Source organism: Homalodisca vitripennis, chromosome 6 (genome assembly GCF_021130785.1).
Source record: "Homalodisca vitripennis isolate AUS2020 chromosome 6, UT_GWSS_2.1, whole genome shotgun sequence".
NCBI classification, from domain to species: Eukaryota; Metazoa; Arthropoda; class Insecta; order Hemiptera; family Cicadellidae; genus Homalodisca; species Homalodisca vitripennis.
The window spans coordinates 45,299,559-45,322,965 of NC_060212.1; positions in this window are offsets into that span (position 1 = coordinate 45,299,559).

Genomic DNA, 23,407 nt, shown 5'->3' on the forward strand with positions numbered 1-23,407 from the left:
TAATTGGTTCTCTTGATACTCAAAATCCAAACAAAAGAAATGTACGATTTCAACACGTATTTCTCAAGGTGTAGAAATATGTGTCCACGTGGGACGTAGCTCGTGTTATTCAGGAACTAAATGCGAAACAGACATGTGATGCCAATGGCATGTCAGTTTGGCTACTCAAATGTTACTTCAGGTTATATACTGAGACCATTCACAAAATTAATTCATTTTTCTTTTGAAACAGGAAATTTTCTATCTCCACTGAAAACAGCTAGAATCATTCCGATCTTCAACAAGAACGTCCTTGCCTCACGAGCAATTATCACCAGATTTAAATTCTTCCAGTGTTCAGCAACATTTTTCAAAATTTTTTCTGTGAAAAGTTGAAATTTTTCTAGAAAAGAACGAAATTCTGGCCTTCTGGGCGATCTGTCAATAGGTTGAAAAGGCGAGAACATGTACTAAGTATATTCCTCGACCTTTCTAAAGCATTTGACTCTGTGCATCGTGACACACTGTGTTAACACCTGTTGGAGAAATGTCACATCCGCGGACTCCCACGCCTATGGCTCACTTATTACCTGAAAGATCAAGACCAGTTCGTGGAGATGTCAATATTGTCTTAAACAAGATTCAGATAGCTCATGGTATCTCCCAGGGCTCTATTCTTGGGCCTGTTTTTTCCTGATTTACGTCTGCAGATTGAATTCTGTAATCCAACACGGATATCTGATCCAATATGTTGAAGACACTACATTCTGTTTTCAAAGCAAATCACCAAAACATTTCGAAATCATAGCATTTATGGAACTAAAACCGTGCATTCAATATTTCACTGAACTGAATTTGATAACAAACTAGTCAAAGTCAAGTGTCGTAAGCTTTTGCCTTCGACAAAACGAACATGCAGAAAAGCCAGCTGTCTTCCTGGATAATGTTCTTCTGAAAGAAAATAACTCCATAAAGTGTCTAGGGATGTTTCTTGATAGAGGATTGATCTAGAACGATCATTTTGAGAGCAAATATTATGTTCGCGCAAAAATGTTAAAACATTGCCTACTAAGGCTTCATCTATTCTCATTTTGCGTTTGGAGTGAGATCAAAGAGAAGTTGTGCTTAAGTAAAATAAATTGTGCCTTCAGACTTCAAAATTCTTATTCAGAATTCAGTAAAGGTTATTGGCAATCTGAATTACAGAAATTTGTGCAAGGGAACTTTCGGGGAGTTGAGATTTTATATTTTTCCTTGCCTGTATATGTATGAGGACGATCATGTACTGCAGAGCAGGGTGCGCCCTGATACGTTGCGGGGGTGTTCACCATTACGTCACTACAGACAGGAACAACTTTAGAACAGTTCAGATTTCCGTTGTCTCAACATTTTACCGCAACAAGATGGTGTCAGATTAATCAACAATATCACGGAAGGTATAACAAACTTCGAAAACCCAAATCAGTTTAAAACTCGTCTCAAACACCTGTTGGTTTCAAAATCGTTTTACTCCGTTGATGAGTTCATGATGAGCCGCTGGGATATATGATATACGGAAAAACTGGATCTGAGGTCAGTATAAATGTGTTCAAGCGAATCCACATATTACAATAAGTTTGTAAGTGGATGTTCATGTTAAAGTTAACAAACTGAACATAAAATGTAGTTTTGTGAAAATAATGTTATAAAGAGATTATTGTTACTATTTAAAGTATTGACGTTGTGCTTAATTTAAAAAAAAACACCCTAAAAGACAATTGTTTGAATATGAGTTTTAAGAAATCACAGACATTACGTACTTCGAATTGTAATTATAATGACGCTTGCATTAAATCAAACATTTTCTAGCTGTAATACAATTAGCTATAATAAATACTAAAGTCTTATTAAAAAGCTAAACACTTAAACAAAATTTTTAACTGTATATGCAAATTCTCTAACAAATAGGAACTACTTATTAGCATTGGTGCGAGCAATCAACATTTTTTTGGATTGTTTGTTTACGGTTTGTTATTGACGATGGAAGACTTAAAAGTATAATAGGATTTCGGACATTTGCCATCGTTATAGGTTATAAGTTTCGTATTAGATTGAATTATTTAAAGTTTAATTTGAGTAGACCATAAAAGACGAGTTTAATTTGAAGCGAGTTTCATAATCCCCTTTTTTTAAATAGACTATATATATATATATATATATATATATATATATATATATATATATATATTGCCTATTTAAAGGTATATCAAAACCCAATACTAGTTACGTGTTTCAATCATTTTATTTCAATTAAGCACCTTTTCTCTATTTCTATTGAATAAACTAGGTTGTCAAGACTAAAATAACGTATTAATCAATTTATTAAATGTAATGTGCAAATCCTACACCACACCAGAGTTGTATCACAGTCTCTCAGATAATGTCATCAGCTGATTGGACACTGCAGGGTTGAGAGGTCACTGATGATTAGAACATGAGTGTACATCTGACCTTTGACATTCAGGCCTTGACCAAATATATTACTTAACGTCGGGGAATAATGTTGCTCCCAATATGTTAAGCTTGTAAAACGTGACGAACCTATCCAAGCACAGATAAGTAAAAATGGGATATAGGAATAGTTTTAAATTAGGAAAATAGTTTATTCACAAATTATTTCTATAGTTATGAATGAATCTGATATATAACAATTAATCGATAAATGTATTGCTAACCGCTGATCACAAGAATGGCTGGAACGATTCGGGTAAATTTGTTTTTTAATATATTCGTTGAAGTCCGAAGAAGGTTCATTAGGACAGAAAAGTTAGAAATGTTTCTCAGAATATTTAAGGAATCGGGAAAATAATTCATACGACACGAAATCCACAATAAACTGACACTTAAGAGCAGTAAACACTTTCAGCTGAAGTTCATAAGGAGGCAGAATCATCTGTTTACATTTATATTTGATAAAATATTAGAAATACAGTGTATAATCCACATCGCAAAGACGGAATTACTATCTAATTCTTACTATATATTGTATTAGTGACGAATGAACCAGCTAAAACATTGGCAACAATATTTAAATGCTGGTATAAATCCACCATAATGATTAAAGGAATGCCTAAAAATGGGCCTTCTGTCTTACATACAAGAACGACCTTTAAAGTTGAGAGGATATTAAAGAGACACAGTAATAACACTGCACTAAACCAGCTCAAAATTGAAGCACTGTTTGAGCTTAGTGAAGAATTACATTACCCAATTTGTAACGTCTGGAGTCTTCGGAAACTCTTTTATTTCGTTTTGGGGCAGTTTACTAAGGGAAAACAAGGCGTTTAATATCCACATCAGTGAGTAGAACATTATACAAAGGAAACATAAAAATACGAGAAAAAACGGCCATAGTGGTTCAAACTGGAGAACTAAACATAAAATCTAGGAAAGCCTTTGATATAATCGGGAGAGGAAAATAAATTCAACAAGGAAGACAGCGTCAAATTATTGAAACTCTGGCATCCTGAAATAAAGATAATATATCGATCATAGTTTTCTATGTCATTGTTTCTTTGAAACTTCACCCAATCGCGATTAAGCACAGGCCCTTTCAACTTGGAGTCAAAAACTCATTATTATCGGCTGTTTAAGTTTTAACATCTGTTGGATAAGAATTTTCTGCACAAGACCGAGATAAGGATGACAATATGAATTCGGCATGGTCTTTAAAATACATTTACAATGCTACAAAAATACAAAATCATTAACACACACTAATCCCTAATAGAGGTAATATATTAATAATGTGAAACTGTAGTATTTATTATTTTATATTGTTATATAAGAAGTTACTAGTAGTAAAACATCGAAAAAGTTTTCGCTTAGGAAAAATCCACTCTTTCATTGCAATAATGAATTTACTTTACAAATAATAATAAGGTGTAGTATTACAGTCAGTGTGTTGTGAAACTGATTAAAAAACATCGGCATCAAAAAAACACTTACCATAAATGGGTAATTGATTGAATACTTCCTCTCCAAGATATGAAACAAGACTATGAAGTACGAGTATTATAGTAATCTTGTGGGCGGTATGACGCAAATCTCCCTAAGGGTCAAGACGTAATCCGCTTACAGCCTTGCGTCCCTCGTCACTTGAAATTTCGGGCACTCATTATTAGTTAGTTACCACTCATTAAGAACTTTAAAAATATCTCGAACATATAAAAAGCAAGAGTCATTTGCTGATAAGATGACTTATTAAATAAGTATTCTTCCACTTTCATAAGAGGAGATATGATTTTTAATTTGATCAAATTTCAATTCGTTGACTTTGCTTTTTTATTTATATTTTAGTTGACCATTTTTCACTTTTTGTGTGTACAAATCCAATACAGTTAATCTTTACAACAAAAGTTCCTGCCGTTTAAACTTTAACTATCACAAATCTCTGAATCGGGACCAATTCTTCTTTAAATTTTAAGTTATCAGTTTAAAATTCAATGTCAACGTTCCCCATAAACTGTTTCAGCTATAACTATACGTTCAAAATATTAATTAATTTCATCTCTCAAACATCTATTACGAGATTAAAATTCGCCCAGACCATACCCCAAAAAATTATATTATCCATTTTTAAAATTAAATCACCTAAAGCCATTTTCTCCTGATGATTTATCGCTTCTCTGTGAAATTATATGGACAGCTTACAATTTAAACATAAATTAAATTTGAAGATAATAAATATTTCCAATATGCTAGTTAGATAGTTCACATCACATAACGATGTAATCACGTGACGTTTATACAAAATAGTGAAATTTTTATTTTGATACTTCGGGCCATTTTATACTATTTTAGTTACATTTTTACCTAATCCTCCCTCATCCGATGTCTTAGCTAGCTGAGATGTTCAAACCAGTATCGACGAACGACACTTCACCTATTTCTAGTAAAAATCAAGGTAATGGCCTTGTCTCAAATTTTTACAGGATTTACCGACTTTTTACTTCGAACACATCTTTACGTAGTACAAATAGATTAAAACACAAGGGTTTTACGATTATATTAACTAAAACACATATAACATCTGAAAGAAAAAAATATTGTGATATAGATTTATTTTGATAACATTATAGAATAATTCTGTAATATTTTTCAAATGTAATAACGATAATGTTATATGAGCCTGAAATCATAAGGTACATTTTTACAAGCGTTCACTGTATGCAGCCTGATGTGTGTCTAAATAGGAACACAAAGGGACCATCTAAAGTAACTTCAGCAGAAGCAAGGTGAAGCACATTAAAGTAAACCAACTTTTTTTAAATTTATATACAGTATACATAAACTATATGTATGCTATTTTAAAAAACCATTGATTGAAACTCTGATGGTACCACTCGGCGAAAAACACACACAATTATCACAAAATAATCACACAGGCAATTTGCTTACTGACTGAGGTTAAATCACTATCTGTTATATTTACTAATTGCAGGTTGTATTACTAATTGACCTCGGTAGAGATGTTTATCATAGTAGTCAGTCAGTAATACAAACCTGCAGTTACAAGTCTAACAGTCTGTCTGTGAGGTGTCCCTTTGTCGGCGGCATTTATCCGGTTTTCATAAATATTTTATGTGGTTTTTTTCATATTTTTATTATTTAAACAAAAATGTATCGCTGCTTTGAACGCATCAGAGTTTTGTTGAAGTGTATTTCTGTTGGTATAATATTTTATTCATCTTGGGGGCACAAAGGCCAACTCAACTATGTCACTGTAAAAATTGTGTAGGACTGAATGTGAATGTAAACGGCCGAAAGTTGAGGTGGAGAAGAAGGTTAAAAAAACTTGTTATATATTTTTTATCAGGGCAAAAGAGCAGAAACTGAACATTTAACTTAATTTTTTCAACACATCAATGAATCTTACATGGGAAAATCCTGAAATAAGTACAAATAAACACTATATTAACTATTCATTTCTTAAACCATGGACACCGAATTAAAAGTATCCTATATATTTTCTGCTAATTTTGATACAAATATAATATAATCTGATCATTTTAAGTGTTACTCATACTAAACTGAGTTTGAAAGCTATTTTGTGATACATTCAATTAAAGTCTTTCCATTTGTCACAGTTGAGCATTCAGCTTTAAATTTTAAGATGAGAGTTGAACTGCTCCTTCACTTTACGAGGGTTGATTGGCCAATAAAGAAAATCTTATTCGCAATAAATTACTTTATTTGCAAAATATTCTTACAGCTTATTCACGTATAAGACAAAACAAAATACGTAAAAACCACATTTTTTTTTTAGAAATGTTGAAAAATAAGTTGTGTGAACTTCGTGTTGAATATTCATAAGCCCGATATTTACAAATAAATCCAAGTAAAATATCGATTTTACCGATAGTCAACTAGTACTTATTACAAAAACTCTATATTTGTTCTTACTTAACCAGCACAATAGGCTGTGCACCATGAACAGAAAGAATGACACCAATACAATTACATAATAAATTAACGTATTGTGTATACCATTTTAAATAATAGTTTACTAATATTTAATCTAAATTACTGAAAGCCAAATATATATGAGCCAAATATATTTTGTCATTGTTAACGTTTTTAGTTTTGTAAGGTCCCGAGGTACGCCGCAACTCTTGTTACGTGACTGACTTCACTGATATTTTTAAGCAAAATTGTAAGTAGATACATGTGTCACTATATCATACAATTGTTCTCAGTATGCTTAAAAAATTATTGACTGTGAGATTTCTTGTTTCCATCATGGTTACCCTTTAAAACAAATGTATAAAGGTTCACTAACGTTCAGCCAAACCAATCCCACAAAGTGACATGCACCTCTATCGAAACTCGATATTCCCTACATTTATATGTAATTTCATGCAAAATTTGAAATCTTTGCTTCGTGTATAATATAACGAAATATGTAGTAAGTTGTATTACACTACAGAATTCAGCTATGTCTGTGAAACGACGGCAAGCACTTCAAATGCCATTTTATGAGAAACTATTAGTCAAATTGTTAAGAGAAACACACTTTATTTCATCTACAAACCCAATTTATGCCCACATGTTCCAAATTTAATGGGTTAATTTAAATTACCAACATCAAAAACACATCGAAACTATAGTAGGCTATTTCCGGATTATATTTCGATTATAATTAATCAACTTAATATAATTATTGATAATGTTCATCATTTAAATGCTGCAAGAATGAGCGTATAACTAGTTGTCGTGTACTCAAATCACAAAACTAATCAGTAAATGACGGTAAAGTAAAATTGATGTGAAGTGAATGAATGGGATATTAACCTAGGTACACTATTCAGAGATTTTTATAACAACTCTATGAATACTTGATGATTGCGGTACTTACACTGATTACAATCTCTCGATGAATGTTGAATGCTATGGCTGGCTCAATAACTGCCAAGGGTATAATCTGTTGCGATCTAATATTCTGTGTTTATTTCAAGTTTGTAAAAATGATTTTTATGTTATAGATATATACTTACATTAGCAATGTTTTACTATATTACAACCACTTTTAAAAGCACTAGTCACAATAATGATGTATATGTCCAATTTAAAAAGAAATATATCTATCTAACTGTAGATAATAGTAATAAATTACAAAAAAATTTAATTTGTATTATTTTTACAAATTGTGTGGTATTATTTCCAAATAGATTTTTTATAAGACGTATCAAGTATAATATTGCTTTAATACGAGTTATTTGCTCGTACATCAGTTAAAATCTCCTTACATTCGCGTCTCAAAAAAATTAGCCAATACTAAAATTGTTTAGAAATTGTCATCTATGTTTTAGTAATAATACCGTGTCGAAATACTTCTAACACGTTTAAATAACTGAAACTGTTGAAATTTTCATTAATACATATCCGCTTTTATAGGTGATTTCAAGGGGTAAGCTATAACGTGATTGGAAGAACTCAAATAATCAAATAAGTTTAGTAATAAAAACATTGGTTGCCTGAAAGCAAACTGTGATAACAATCATATTTATAACAATTTGGTTGAAATGGTTTTTGACTCCTTACGTTTTAGCGAATCACGACGGAGCTCCATTACCTTCGACGTAACTGTATAAGCGGATATGTATTAGTGGTCGTTTCACTTTGCCATACGTTGATTAAAGGATGTTCACCACAACGAGATGAAAATATTTCAAGAATTTTATATTGTTGAGAAATGATTCGACATGGTATATATAAACCGAACACTTAGATATTAGTTATTAGTTATTATTAGTAGTTTAATTCGGATCATTAAGATTGAAAAACAATTAAAACAAAATTAAACTAATAAGCTTTAACATTTCTTAAGTTACACGATGGCTATATTCATAACATATACCTTTTAATTAAATCTACAACAATATTAATATACATTTATTCATTTATTAAATTATTATTTGATACGAATGCATATAATAAAAATTATTCTGACATAAATATGCCACTAAAATATTTACAAAATACATTGTATTAAATTACAATCAAATAGACTTGTTTCATTAGTTAATTTTTAATTACATATTGTTTTAATGCTATGATTAACCATGTACTAACTTTCCAACTTTCATTATTCAAGTTATTAACCGAAATTAATGCAATGTATGCCAACCGATATAAGGAGATTTGACCCTCAAAATATTTTAAAGATATAAACTTCTGTTTTTATTATATTTTAAGATATAAAGATGTTTTTTAACATTATGATGTACACAGTTAATTTATTTTTGTAAATTGACATTAGTTTTATAAAAGTACAATACACTTCAAAACATTCATTTTTGCAATATTTGGTCTACCAATTAGTTTTTAAAATATAGTAATTAAAATACAGTAACTAAGTTCACTCTTAGAGTTATATTTCTATTTGTGCTCTCTTTGAGTTTAAAATTGTCAGTTAATTACAGGTAACTTTACTTGTCGCCCAACTGAGTTACACAGATATAATAAATTCTTTGACGTCGCGAGTCAGGTGATTTAGAGTGAGATGATTTTCTTCTAATGCATATTTTACATTTTATATTACAACTCGAGTGTTAAAATTACTCTAATAGAGAGATGTATTACATAAAGATTTTATCAAGAATCTTACTACAGAAGCAGAGAGTGGACACCTAGTCCATCGTGAAGCATATTAGCATTGAAAGCAGAGATTAGTCACCTACTCTATCTTCAAGTATTAGTGTGGAAATAGTCAATTGACCTACCGGTAAAGCTCAGACAAACTAAGGAGCCAGACACCAAAACAGTATTAGTTGTGTTAAGTATTATAGTGTATTACTTTTTAATTCTTAAATATCTATCAATCAAAGTTTCGTTAATTACTGTCATTTAGAATCTACTACCGCTAATCAAAATATGCCTATATTCAATTTCAGGCAAATTAGATTACATAAACTAAGTTTAACCAATTATAAAAGCTACCCCTAAATAATTTGATATTACAGAATACAAAGCAAGTCGCGGCATAATTACAAGTCCGGCCACGTTTCTCACAACACCAGCGCCAGGTGTGGCAATAAACTGGCTCTTTCTATTCCACCTTCGCTCCAGATCTACATAGCTACTGTTTACACGGAATAGCTTTACTCATCTACCTAATGAAATCAAATATTTCTGGAGGGCGTTTTTGTTCAGACAGAAGTATCTGCATTAATGTATCAATCAAATTTTGAGATTCTTTACCCGTTACCTGATAGTTAATATTATAGATTTGATTTTGTTTGGAATATTTCCCATACATTGAAAATATACTGTCGCATTTAAAATCTCTTCAAAATATATCTGCCATAACCTTGAACATTGAAAGTTTTATTTAAAATCTAAACATAATTATTTGGTGGTAAACTCAAAATTCAATTGAATCAACCCTCCCTACCATAGCTACGTGATGTGTAAAAAACTCGGTTGCTCCACCGTGCTTAGAAAACGTGTCTATCACATCTTAGTGCACTCAATTGTGTATCTGATGAGACAATGAGACTACCACTTCACCTATTTGTAGGTGTCTCTAATGTCGAGGCGATGTAAATGTTTCGTTTTACAATTTTTCGTCGTCGACTTTCTTAGGTCTCTTCAGACGAACATGACTCTAGTTTCCAGGAGCCAAGTCTGGGCAGCGTCAGATACCAGACGCTGCAATAAAAGGAAGGTCAACTGGAGCTAAACTCAAATTTCTATTACAGTCAAGTTGAGCTTATTGCTCCGCAGCTTGGTTATAACTTCAAGGTCTATAAAATAATGATGAGTATACCTCTGTTATCAATACTTTATAAGTAAAGTCTAATGGGTTTTAAATTTCTAGTAAAATTTTGTCAAGTTAGGAAAATCATCCATTGCTCTAGTAAGCGTATGAAACAAATTTTACAAATCCTAACATTAATGTAAATCTACATGATGTGGCCCATATCATGTTGCTTTCAAAGTATATAAACATCTACTGTTATTGTTGACTCATGATAATATTAAAAATAATGTGAAAAAAGTTCTTTAAAATATTGCATGCATGTACAAATGGCACCTTGCTACATTATTCAAATAGTATGGAATTTTTAAAGGATGCTGTTTGTAATCTAGCCTACCATAATTCAAAAGTAATTAGCTTGTACTACTAAGCTTTTATTTTTGTTACATCCACAGTTGTTTAATCAAAGTTGCAGGCTCAAGAAATGTTCTTTAAGGATTGGAATATCTGTCACGGCCAATGAAGTAATATGACACAACTGTTTCCGCCGCTCTGGGTTAAGCCAATGTCGCACACCTCCCCTCCTCCCACCAACACTAGTATAACCACTTCACACGTAGTTTAATTAGCAGAGAACTCGGGTACTACGGCCATTGTCTGTCAGCAACTACGAGTATTCCTAGGGCACCACTTCATTAAAGATAACAATTTATTTTCATAATGAGTTTATTGTTTTACAATTGGTTGTTGACGAGATATTGTCTCAATATATAATGAGTTGATACAGTTTATGTTATTGAGATTATCTGTTGTGTCCTTGTATGTATTTTATATTATCCTTTCATGCATAGCTTTTTTTTGCCAAGAACAAAGGTTCGAATCATACTATTGACAAAACATTGATAGATTGACATTGACAGTGCTAGATATCCTATTTTTATCCGAATAAATCACTTTTAACAAAATTGTTTATTCTCAATAACACAGTGTATTAATTTAATAAAAAATATATTTTTAATGTTATAAACTTTATCTAACTCTATGTCTAGTGAATATGTTTGCCAAATTCCAAAATTGTTGACTTTGTTACCCATTTTTAATACTGTGTTGATAAAAAAATCGTCTCGATCGCTTAGTATCCAACATAAGTATAAATAAAGAGAAACGACTTCTTCATCGTAGATAACAAAATAAAGCCTTAACTTTTTTGCTGTATTCTTTCGTTTTCCGTCTTCGAAATTTCATACTTTACTTCATATAAAACGAATGGAAGAGTTGATTCTTCGCCTATTTTATGTCATGGGTGTAGGGTTATATTCCATGGGTTAAAAGCAAATGTAATGAAGTGAAAAAGTAATGAATGTCTTATTTTACCAGGTGAAGTTAGGATTAAGATAGTACTCAATCTGGGGACCAACGGCTAAAGTGACTTCTGAACCACCACCAACGGCCAGGCATGTGGGACCCATCCAAGCTGCAGCCACGGTCGGCGTTGCTTGATTCTATTATCTTGCGATAACCGCCGTACCCGCTACACTGCGCCATTGCTACACGTGATTGATGGCGCTTAGTACTATTTAATTTTAATGTCTTGATAATAAAGTTTTAATATGGTGGTTGCTCATATTTATTAAATTGTGCAACATACATTTTTATTCCACGCGTTGTTTGGATTTATGAATGGTATAGTTTAAAGATTATGGGTGTTCATTAGCATCCTATTATGTTGTATCTGATAGTAGTGCCCCAGTAGCTATTTCGGTAGTGCAGCAGGGACAAAGATTAATGTATGTAATTTACCCCCCCCCCCCCTCTTTGAGGTAGACTAACAATAACTAACAATTTTCTATCATGGAAATACAGTTTAGCCAACCTGTAACACATCACCCATAGCTGACTCCTTAAAACAATAACTTGTATCAAATAGCTATAAACAGAACTAATCTAATTTCAACCCATTATTTTATAATAGTAGATAACATGAAATCTATCTTAGATCGTAAAAATTAATAGAATTTAACGCAGTTTTAAAAAATTCCTTAAATTTAATTTATAAGGTATTTACTCTTTGTAGATTGCAACAGCGTTAAACAGTTTAAAGTGTTGCAAGCATTGAAAGTCCTTAATATTATTTTACTCGCCAATACATGTTAAAATATAATTAGAAACTATAATACTCGCATACAATTAATACCACTACAATAACCTTACCTATAAAAGCCACCTACCTACTTGCATCCATATGTACGTTTAATTAAGACCAAGCTCTTGCAAGGAACAGCGAGACCTGAAAGTGCTCTTGTCGTGACCAATTAAGCAACTCTACATTAACTCTGTTCTCCATGCTGTGTGAAGAGCTCCTCTTTCACATGACAACTAATGATGGAAAGTTTAGTTACTCCGTCAAACTAATTGACTGTCTGTCAATTTTGTATTTTGCTTGTTATAAGTTGAGTAATTATAAATTTCTTTATTACTACTTTTTATAATTTACTTTCGTTGCACCTACCTTAAAGCTAAACTTATCCATGAAAGATGGATTTCAGGTGCTTTAGATAAACAGTTTGGCTCCTAAGCGTTACGTTTATTATCCTAGAGTTGAGTTGTATGGTCAATCTTTGTAAGTTCTGGGAAGAAGAAAAGGTTTACAATCAGTGGTTTTGGCTTAATTACGTTCAGGTAGTCCCTTGGTTTTCACCCAGTAATTTGGACTTTGAATCATTTTTTAGATTTTTAACCAGTGGTTTTGGATTATAAAATATTCTCTAGGTTTTACCCAGTAGTTAACAACGTTAATATACAGTTAGTTTTGAAACTTTACCGTATATTTAATTAATTACGATACACAGCAATTTTAATTTAGTTAAAGATTATTTAGTCTAATTCAATTCCAATGGATGTCTTTTCAACCACATGACTTTATTTTAGAACTTTCTTAGACGATACAAAGATTTTACAATTCTTCTTTTTAGTATATAAATTCATTCACACAGACAAAACTAAATAAAGAGTTTGGCTATATTCTTAAATAAAATAAAACTTGTATACTTAAAAAAAAACTTCAAATGAACATTCTTGACAAAATAACTTTTAACTCCTCTTTAGAAACCTCATTAAAAGGACGTATCTAAGTTGTATATATAAATGTACGGAATTAAGTTTTTATTATATGCCAAATTTAGACTAGCAATAAAAAGGAAGTAATTAGATCTTTTTACGGTATAGATGGAAATATTGAAGCAAAAGAATTGAGAAGATTTGTGGAATAAACTATAATATATATTTTTATATGAATTTATGTAAAACACTGTAATAGTATTGTCGTGATGTATTGGGTTGGCATTTACTTTAATTATGTCTACAAAAGAGATTATTAAACGAATTTATGATCTGATAAACAGATTTTTATTTCGAAATTAAATTAAGCTGGAAAGTAAAAGTAATTCCAAAATATGAAATATCCCTTTACAATTATCGTCCTCAGTATAAACATTTCAACGTATTTGGTTGTTTATAAGGTCAGGCAAACAACTTCTCCAAGACCCTGTAACAAATATGATGCACAGAAGAAATCTCACAAAAGCCTTGCAGAATAAGAACTGGATTATTGATAAAAAGGTACTGATTTTAAGATAATTGACTGTATCACAAAAACAAAAAATCCACTTACTATTTGTTTCTTTGTTACTACCATGCTTGGTTACTTAATTCAACTCCAGTTAATAATTAAAATTTAATGTAAATAAGAACTTGTTTTATTTATATTACAATTTAAAAATCAATGTTTAGATATTCTGCCGAACATTTTTGTAATTTTCAATTATATTCCTTTGTATTGAACGAGCCTTAATTTGTAATTAATATTCTTATAAAAACACAATTACTATATAGCTAGTTATTGAAATGTTACTACTTGGATAATTATCATTTCTAGATATTCTAAGTTCGCAACACATGACCTAGATCTATAAATAGGTTGTAATTGTATAATCACAGAAATTGGACACAAAACACAGACCATGGTCGGAACGTTAATACCTTTATAGTTTCGAACTGAATTGAATCACGATATAGTCCCATAACCGTGCTGAAAGGGTTTAATACAGGTTTAGCAATTGCACAAGGAAGTGATTACATTACAAGGGTTCCTATTATAGTGAAGTCCCACTGATTCTAGAATATCAGATATTACAGCAGTTAATTCTAGATCAGGGGTTCCAGAACACAAGTGTAATTACGATATCCATTGTGATTCATTTAAAGCTGTAGAAATATATTTTGAATTACTCCGTCATATTGCGCAGTACATATAATTATTTGCTGATGAAGAATTCAATCTTTGTGAAATTACAGATTTAATACTTAATCTGCACATTTAACTGATTTCGAGTTAATAAATTCCAACAAAAAAATAAATAAAATAATGAAACTAAATTCCTTGCAGTATACGATCTAAAAACAATATTTCCACATGTTACCAGGTATGAGTACGCTACAAGTGTTTTACCAAGCTTCACTCAGGTTGCATGCACAATTTCAAGTCTACCGCTAATTTCATTAGACTATATGTGTCAAACGTTAAAATGTGACTTTTAGTGTAATAGGTACTCTCGTAGTTGGCTGACACTGCTGGATTTGTAATAGCAAAAGAATGGAAGAGAAACAGGCCAGCGTACTGAACTTTTACAAAATCCCGGCGCAATTTCTGCAAACAAAATCCGTTGCCTCTGATTCCAATAGTCGACTCTCTCAACTAGATAAAGTCCACTAGCTAAGAAATATTTGAGCAAATTCCTGCACGTTCCAGCCACTTAATTGTACTTTTACACTGAGTATGGACCGGGCTCACTGGTGCTAAAATATAGTTCCCCTACACCTACGTCCTTATCCTAACGAGGCCGACTGTCTTATTTGTATCATATATTATTCCAATTCAATAATTAATTAGTTACAATTCTCAACTAATAAAATACATCAAAACCTTTCTTCAGTAACGCATGAAAATAATTATTATTGTATGCAAATTGCTTCTAAAAGTGAGTTTATAGAGACCGTATACGATGCTATCAGTGTAGCCTTAAAATTAAATGTTAAGGGTTGTCAAAAATATTCGTAAGGCTTAAAATGTTTAAATATCTCAATTTACTCAGGCTATCACTGTGTAATCTAATTACGGTATTGAAACTTTCATAAATTACCTTGATTCAACATGTTATTTATATCTGCTGACTTCCCGACTCCACAAGGTTATATTTGTTATATTTATTTTGTATTATAACCCCAAATCCAAAACATTAATATAAGTGAAAGCAATTGAAAACATTGTGTAAGTTTTGCGTGTTGTAAGATGCTTAAACATCTCGAAGTTACCCATGCATTAATTACAGCTATCACTGTGTAATCTAATTATAGTCTTAACACTTTCTCGGCTAACAGTGAATCAGCACGCCACGTTATAGATCTCTGCTGACCAACCTGCCTTATTACACCATACATTTGTTAGGATGATAAAAGGAACTGAAACCGTGTTATGTGAGGAAGTAACTGAATGTGTTTACATTTTCCGTGTGTTAAGATGCTTAAGTATCTTGAAATTACCCTGTATTTATTAAAGGCTATTTCCATTCTATTACTGCGTAATCTAATTGCAGTCTTAACACTTTCTTGAATGATGGTGAATCGGCACGTAAATTTTTATACATTTGCTAACTTCACTGCTTCATCACGCCTTATATTTATATGTATTATAACAGCAAAAATAAAACCATACTATGAGTGAAACTATTTATATATTGGTATCGTTTACGATTCACAGTTTAGAAGTGTCTTGTAAAAACTCAAAATAAATATTCCATGAAATTGGATCGATTTATTTTAAAATACTTTCTTAAGGATTTTTACAGATTCTACTTACGCACATTTGTATATAAAACCGTAATATCATTAGAATAGGGACGTTGTAAAGTGTCTCTCCCTAATTAAAGCGTTAACATATTTCATATTTATTAATAAAACACGTATTTTATAATAATAATATAGTCTTGTACCAAAATGCGATTCTTGAATGTATTTATTACTGAATTTACAAAGAAAAATGATATCATGTACAATATTATATAATGTTCACTTAGCTATGAATGTGTGGATTTTAAATTTATGTGCTCGATTTGTGTTTTTATGTGTTGCGTGTGTGTTCATTTATGAAAATATTTAAAACACCGTAATGTCAACTGGTAGTCTTCATACTCTCCATTACTCTCATAGCATTATCTTGGATGAGTTTGTAATCCGAGCAAATCCGACTAAAAGAGGGATTTCAAGTGATATATTTATAAGTTTTCCAGTTTGAGAAAATGTTTTACCATTGCTGTACAATTTACATAATTTAACCGCACTTACGGCTTAAACAATTTTCTTCAAATATGGATTTGAATTAAAGATGTTATAACGATTTCGTCGCCTGTGTGCCTGTTCTGCCCTGCTCTCTCAATATCCCGGCGCAATGGTTTTGTACCAAGGCGGCAAGTGTTTTGTACGGTAAGTGTCGGCATCAAAGTTCATTTTTATGATGAAATTTTTAAAAATGGGTAATTTACAAAGTAGCACGTTAGAAAACATCGGGTATTATACTAATATCGAAATCAGCTTGTAAATACACGATTTCGGTATCGGTCAGCTAACGATGTGGAAACTCGATTTCTCTCACATTGTTCTGAACCAATCAACTGCGTGTGTACGCGAATGCGCGCGTAGAGTGCAGCTACCGTACCTCTCGTAAACACAGAAAGCAATTGGAAAGTTTACTGACGGACGCAAAATAATAGGACAACTGAAAGTCAACTCCATATCATGAACAAACCCTCGACTGAACCAGTAAATCTGTTCCTGTCAAATGATACATTATTTAACTTGTGTAACTAGATATCCAGATTGTCAATAAAATGGTGGTAAGTATTCTGACAAGTTTTATTTCACTTAAAATAAACATCCGAGTATATACAATTTGTTCATAAATATTTATTACACAATTTCAATTAAACTATTATATTGAAAATAATTATTTGCTAGGAAATGGAGAAAACATGGTTAGAGAAAAAGATTGTAGCTTTTTATCAATATTGATCTTATGTAGGAAAACGATCTATTTTCATTAAACATTAGACTTCGTGTTCAAAGTACACAACAACAAATAAAGTTGACGCCTCAATAAATGACGGTAAATATACGATGGTTATTTATAGTGACTTATTTAAATTAATATTATGAAGTTTAGGACGGGCTAAATTGCAATAAAGGAAATTTTTTTTATTTAATAAGCTTAGTGTGGAAAATTACATCTTAGTAACATTGAAAATATCTGCTCTTGGATTTAACAAGTGACCTGGAACCATAGTGAAACAGTAATACGAACTGTATGCTTAAACTGAGCATGGAAATGTAATATCCAAGTGTAGACGCATTGACACACTATAGTACTTACGGCCTTTGTATACTGAGAATAAAACTATAACAGCGTAGTATAACCATAAATAACCATATCGACACAATCTTATCTACAGAAACTTGTGTACTGAAATAAAACTGTCACTTCGTCTGATCGGCTGATAGTGTATAATACTAAGAACTGTTTACAAGTGATTAGTTTAAAATTTCATTGTGTCTTGTACCTATCTTGTACTTAAACTTATTATTTATGTCTTAGTCCATTCCATTTTAACAGTCAAGTTTAAATGCAAGTACGATAATCTAATAATATTGACTGTTGCTTGGAGGTAGGTTATGTGACTGTATAATTTACTTTAATATACAGTTAATAAGAGTTAATAATACTTCTGTGCAGTACTTTAAATGTAGAATAGGTAGGAAGTACTCATTGAACTCTACAACGATAACTCGGACCTGCATCATCAATAGAGGAGCTCCCAAAATTAATACTCCAAAGTCAACTAAACTGTGGAGACTTGTATTAATTAGGAAAATTAGACCTAATGTTCAATATTGAGCTGCAATATATACAGGAATAGACTTACTGTACTTTTAGCTGTACATGTTTATGAAATATTAAATATAAAGACAATACTACTATCTAACAAAGTAAATTAGAATGGCCGTAAATATAAACTTTTTTTATTTATGTGACGCTCAACATTGGCGTCACAAATATAATTCACTGGAATCAGCAATGGTCATACAAGTGCAACGCCTATTAAATTGCGTGCATGAGAGCAGGTAACTGCTAGCAGTGCAGATATAAGAGACAATGTCTAATCTTTAGTTTATATTTAAAGACTTTTATAAAACCTAAATTATTAGTTGTCTTTTGACAAAAGTAGGGTTCTCAAGGCTGTGTATGTATTTATATTTTATTCATTAAAAAAGAGCCAAAATCAGCAATGGGACAAAAAAAATTCAAAGATTCAATATTTATTGAAATTATATACATATATAAAACATTGATTGAAATAATATAATGTTAATAGTACAAAACATAATATGTGAATCCTATATTATATCTTCTTACACCATGACGTTTAGTTTAGTATTTTATACCCTCCAATCATACAATATATTAAGTTACGGTATTACTCTTAATAAAGCAACTTAATTTATTCTCACTCATTTTGTAGCGCCATCAATCTATTTATTTCATATATATGTGCAATAAATGTATACATAATTATATAAATGTATTGTAAGTGAATTGGCTTATAGGAAGTGTTAGAAATTTTTTATTTTCACTGAGCTTTTGTACCTTAAGTCAATACAAAGTGGAAACAGTTTTTAAGACATTCGGTTAGTTAAAAATAGTTTAAAAGTATTGTTGAATTTTCAACGAAAGTGAGGCAGTCTCTGTTGCAAAGGAAGACACGATTCTCTAGTTTTCGTTGTAACAAAATGTTAGTGTAAGGCTTCTTCTTTTTTTCAACTCATAAAGTTAAACGCATAAACTGTAATATATGTTTTAATTGTGGTCAATGAGATAGCAACAAACATAATTTTCTCATGTTAGTATGAGGCCATATTTTATAGCTTTATAATCACTTCAATTGCCGATGGCCGATATACTTTGAGTCTGAGTTATAGGTTTAACTGTTTGATGATTCTTGAAGCGACTGCACAATTTATAATTAAAGTTTTGCTACACTAACAATTTTCATTGGAAAATGTGTGAGCTAATCATGATTTGTATTAAAGTTCACTCCTTGACAAACAATTTAGTATAGGGCTCTATCATCAGTCTCATCCTTTGATACATGAGTCACAATAGTAATAAATGTGTGGTAGAGTAAGGGTTGTATTAAAAAGAAGAGTTACAACAATTTAGAAACTTTTATAGTTTTCCTGTGTCTGGAAACACGCATTGCATAGTTTCAAATTAATTTTGTTCTCAAAGTAGTTTAAGAAGACACTTTCAGAGTACTTCGTTGAAAACAAAACTAGAATGTCGTAAGCGTCATGGTATTACCTGGTAACCCATCCGCTGTTGTATTCTAATTTAAAGTGTATTCTCAAGTTAAAGTGTAATGGGTTTAGTTCTACAGATTTAAAAATAGGTTTTATTAAATTCTATAGTTCCCAGAAAGAAAATTAATTTGAAGCATAGTTACAACTGGTGGAAGTCCTGACGTTTTTATTCAACTGATGGTGACAATATAATCTTACAGTTACGTTCTACTCAAGTGAGAAACACATAGAGAAAAGTGCAATACCAATGTAAGTACAGGCAAACAATAATTACTATTGTTATCGATATTGTGTAATATTGTGTGAGATCAGATAATACTTATACTTCCACAATTCTCAATGGAATAAGAGTCCAATTTCATTGATGTATGTGCGAATATAATGTATCGTACCTCATAAATATTTACAAGTCGGGAGTACGTCACACAACGTGTCGCTAAGGGAGCCTTCGCTGAAGTTACACACAAAACTTCAATTTTATCAATCAATACCGTTAGGCTGCATGTGTTGCTACGTGGTACGTTAAAGTGGCATACATACCACTACTCTGTGTTTTTTTCCAATAAATAACGTATGGACAGGCAGAGAGACAGAAATTACATTTTACAGCCCCACCAGTAAAACTATTTTGTAACACCCACCCTATAACACTGTCCTATGTATCGCCAATAGACATTCTGGGTTGCCCCAATTCAAATTTACTGCAAATCAACTCTCTGAATCAATAAAATTATTGTTGATACTATCAACAGGCAATATTTTGTTATAAAAAAAATTTATATTATTGTAACTTTCTAAAGTGTTAAGCGTTTCTTACATTAACATATGTCAGTATGTATGTCTATCCTAATCAATAGTTAACTATATGATTTATATCGATAAAATATAGCGGACATATTTGCCTTGGTTCTTTAAAGTGGCATATATTTTGAAATTTCGTTTAAAATTTCACTAAATCCAACATAAAAACAAAATAACCTAGAACCGCAAAATGTGGTGCATCACAAATAACTGAGAATTTACTAGCACCTTTTTTCCAATCTCATAATATTGAGTTTAGACTCCATTCTTTGTGCAGCGTTCGAGATCCGACTATATTTTAATCAATTTATAAGAGTATTAAAAATGCACACTATTAATGTATTACACTACCATGTATGTACATCTTCTTATTTTTAATACTTAAACACAATTGATAAGCAGATTATGATGCCTTATTTAGTTTGGTGGTACAGAATAATTTTGGAGGCTGAACAGTAAATATTTTTTTGGTGTACTTAAAATTTAACATTTCGTAACATTTACCATTCGCTATCTAATTAATGCCACCAAATATTACGATGAAATTCAAGAGTTTTTTTGCTAAAAAATCTATACAAATAGGTAGACGTAATAATTGATACAAGAAACAAAATTTTGATGTGCAATTTTATGAAACCACATATAACATAACAATATTTCCATTGTCCAGTAATTAACACTGCGCTTCTATATTTGCAATCTGATGTCTCTCTCAAGTATAAAATGACCTGACACATGACTCCACATAAATCAAAAAACACAAACTTCAGGAGGAAATCTTGTAAGACAAAAATTTGCGGGTAATAGCTATTATATTATTAAAATTATCGTATGCTAAAATCATAAATCATTATAAAATGTCCTTTCCTACAGTCATAATTAATATAAACGTTGTAAACGTTTCGAATTCCTAACTTTAAATGAACGATTGGCTAAATTTCCTACTTTTTATAGCTATAACTCCTAATGGATTGATACAATATTTTTACACCTCTTTATATAAACAGATAAGTTAACTAAACAACTTTTAACACACCAAAATATTAACTACATAATCTTAACATAGCACAAAATTGTTTCTAAATTGAAAATACAACCAATTTTAAACTAGATTTAACTGTTGTGCTTGTACTTTCAAGTTTTCTATGAATATTGTATTGTACAATAAACAATGTATTAAGGAATGTAAAGACCGTGTGAGCCGAGATTGTCACTTGACGCGCGCAGGGGTTTCTCCTGTTACTATAAACACCCTTCGATTGTTCTAACGATAATAGCAGAAACGATTCGCTTCAATCAGTAAAATTTGGTCTATTCTGCAATACAGTTTTGTTTGAAGACGACACCACGTCATAATTAAACAGTTACAACAAACAAAGCCTCACTGACCACCGCTAGTTGTATTTCACAATTAGTTGATCCATTTACACAACGTTATATTAATCATATCTGTCCCTGTGTAAAACACTCGTAGGGAATTGTAACGTTGGCTTAATCATCCAATAAAAACTCGACCCAAGCAATTAAATGTGACCCTAATACACAACCATGAGGCTAGCACGCGAGTTGTATATTAATGCAGTGCGATTCTATTTTACGGAATTTCATTTCTGCATTTTAATTCAAAGTTGTAAGCTCGAGAAATGTTCTTTAGGGATTGGAATATCTGTCACGGCCAATGAAGTAATATGACACAACTACTGTTTCTGCCGCTCTGGGTTAAGCCAATGTCGCACACCTCCCCTCTTCAACCAACACTAGTACAACCACTTCACACGTAGTTTAATTAGCAGAGAACTCGGGTACTACGGCCATTGTTTGTCAGGGACTATTCCTAGAACACCACTTCATTAAAGATGACAAATTATTTTCATAATGAGTTTATTGTTTTACAATTGGTTGTTGACGAGATATTGTCTCAATATATAATGAGTTGATACAGTTTATGTTATTGAGATTATCTGTTGTGTCCTTGTATGTACTTTATATTATCCTTTCATGCGTATCTTTGCCAAGAACAAAGGTTCGAATCATACTATTGACAACAAATTGATAGATTTACATTGAAAGTGCTAGATATCCTATTTTTATCCGAATAAATCACTTTTTTCCAATTGCGTAGTGTAGCGAGCACGGCGGTTATCGCAAGATAACCAGATCAAGCAACGTCGAGCGTGGCTGCTTCTTGGATGGGTGACTGCTGAGCGATCCTGTCCTTGCAAGCAGCACGCCTGTCCGGCCATTGGTGGTGGTTCCGAAGTCACCATTAAGCCGTTGGTCCCCTGGTTAAGTGTTAGAGAGGGCTTCTTAGCCCTCACTTTGCCTGGTAAAATAAGACATGCTTTACTAATTTTTACTTTTAACAGAATTGTTTGTTCTCAACAACACAGTCTATTTATTTAATACGTAATATTGTTTTTATTGTTCTAAACTTTATCTAACTCTGTGTCTAGTGAATATTTTTGCCAAAATACAAAATTGTTGAATTTCTTACCCATTTTTAATACTGTGTTGATACAAAATCCGTATCGATCGCTTAGTATCCAACATAAGTATAAATATAAAAGAAACGAATTTCTTAATCGTAGATAACAAAATAAAGCCTTAACTTCTTTGATGTATTCTTTCGTTTGCCTTCTTCGAAACTTCATATAAAACGAATGGAAGAGTTGAATCTTCGCCTATTTTATGTCATAGGGTTATATTCCATGGGTTAAAAGTAAATGTAATGAAGTTAAAAAGTAATGAATGTCTTATTTCACCAGGTGGTTAGGATTAAGAAGCCCTCTATAACACTTAACCTATGGACCAACGGCTTAAGGTGACTTCCGAACCACCACCAACTGCCAGGCAGGTGGGACCCATCCAAGCTGCAGCCACGATCGGCGTTGCTTGATTCTATTATCTTGCGATAACCGCCGC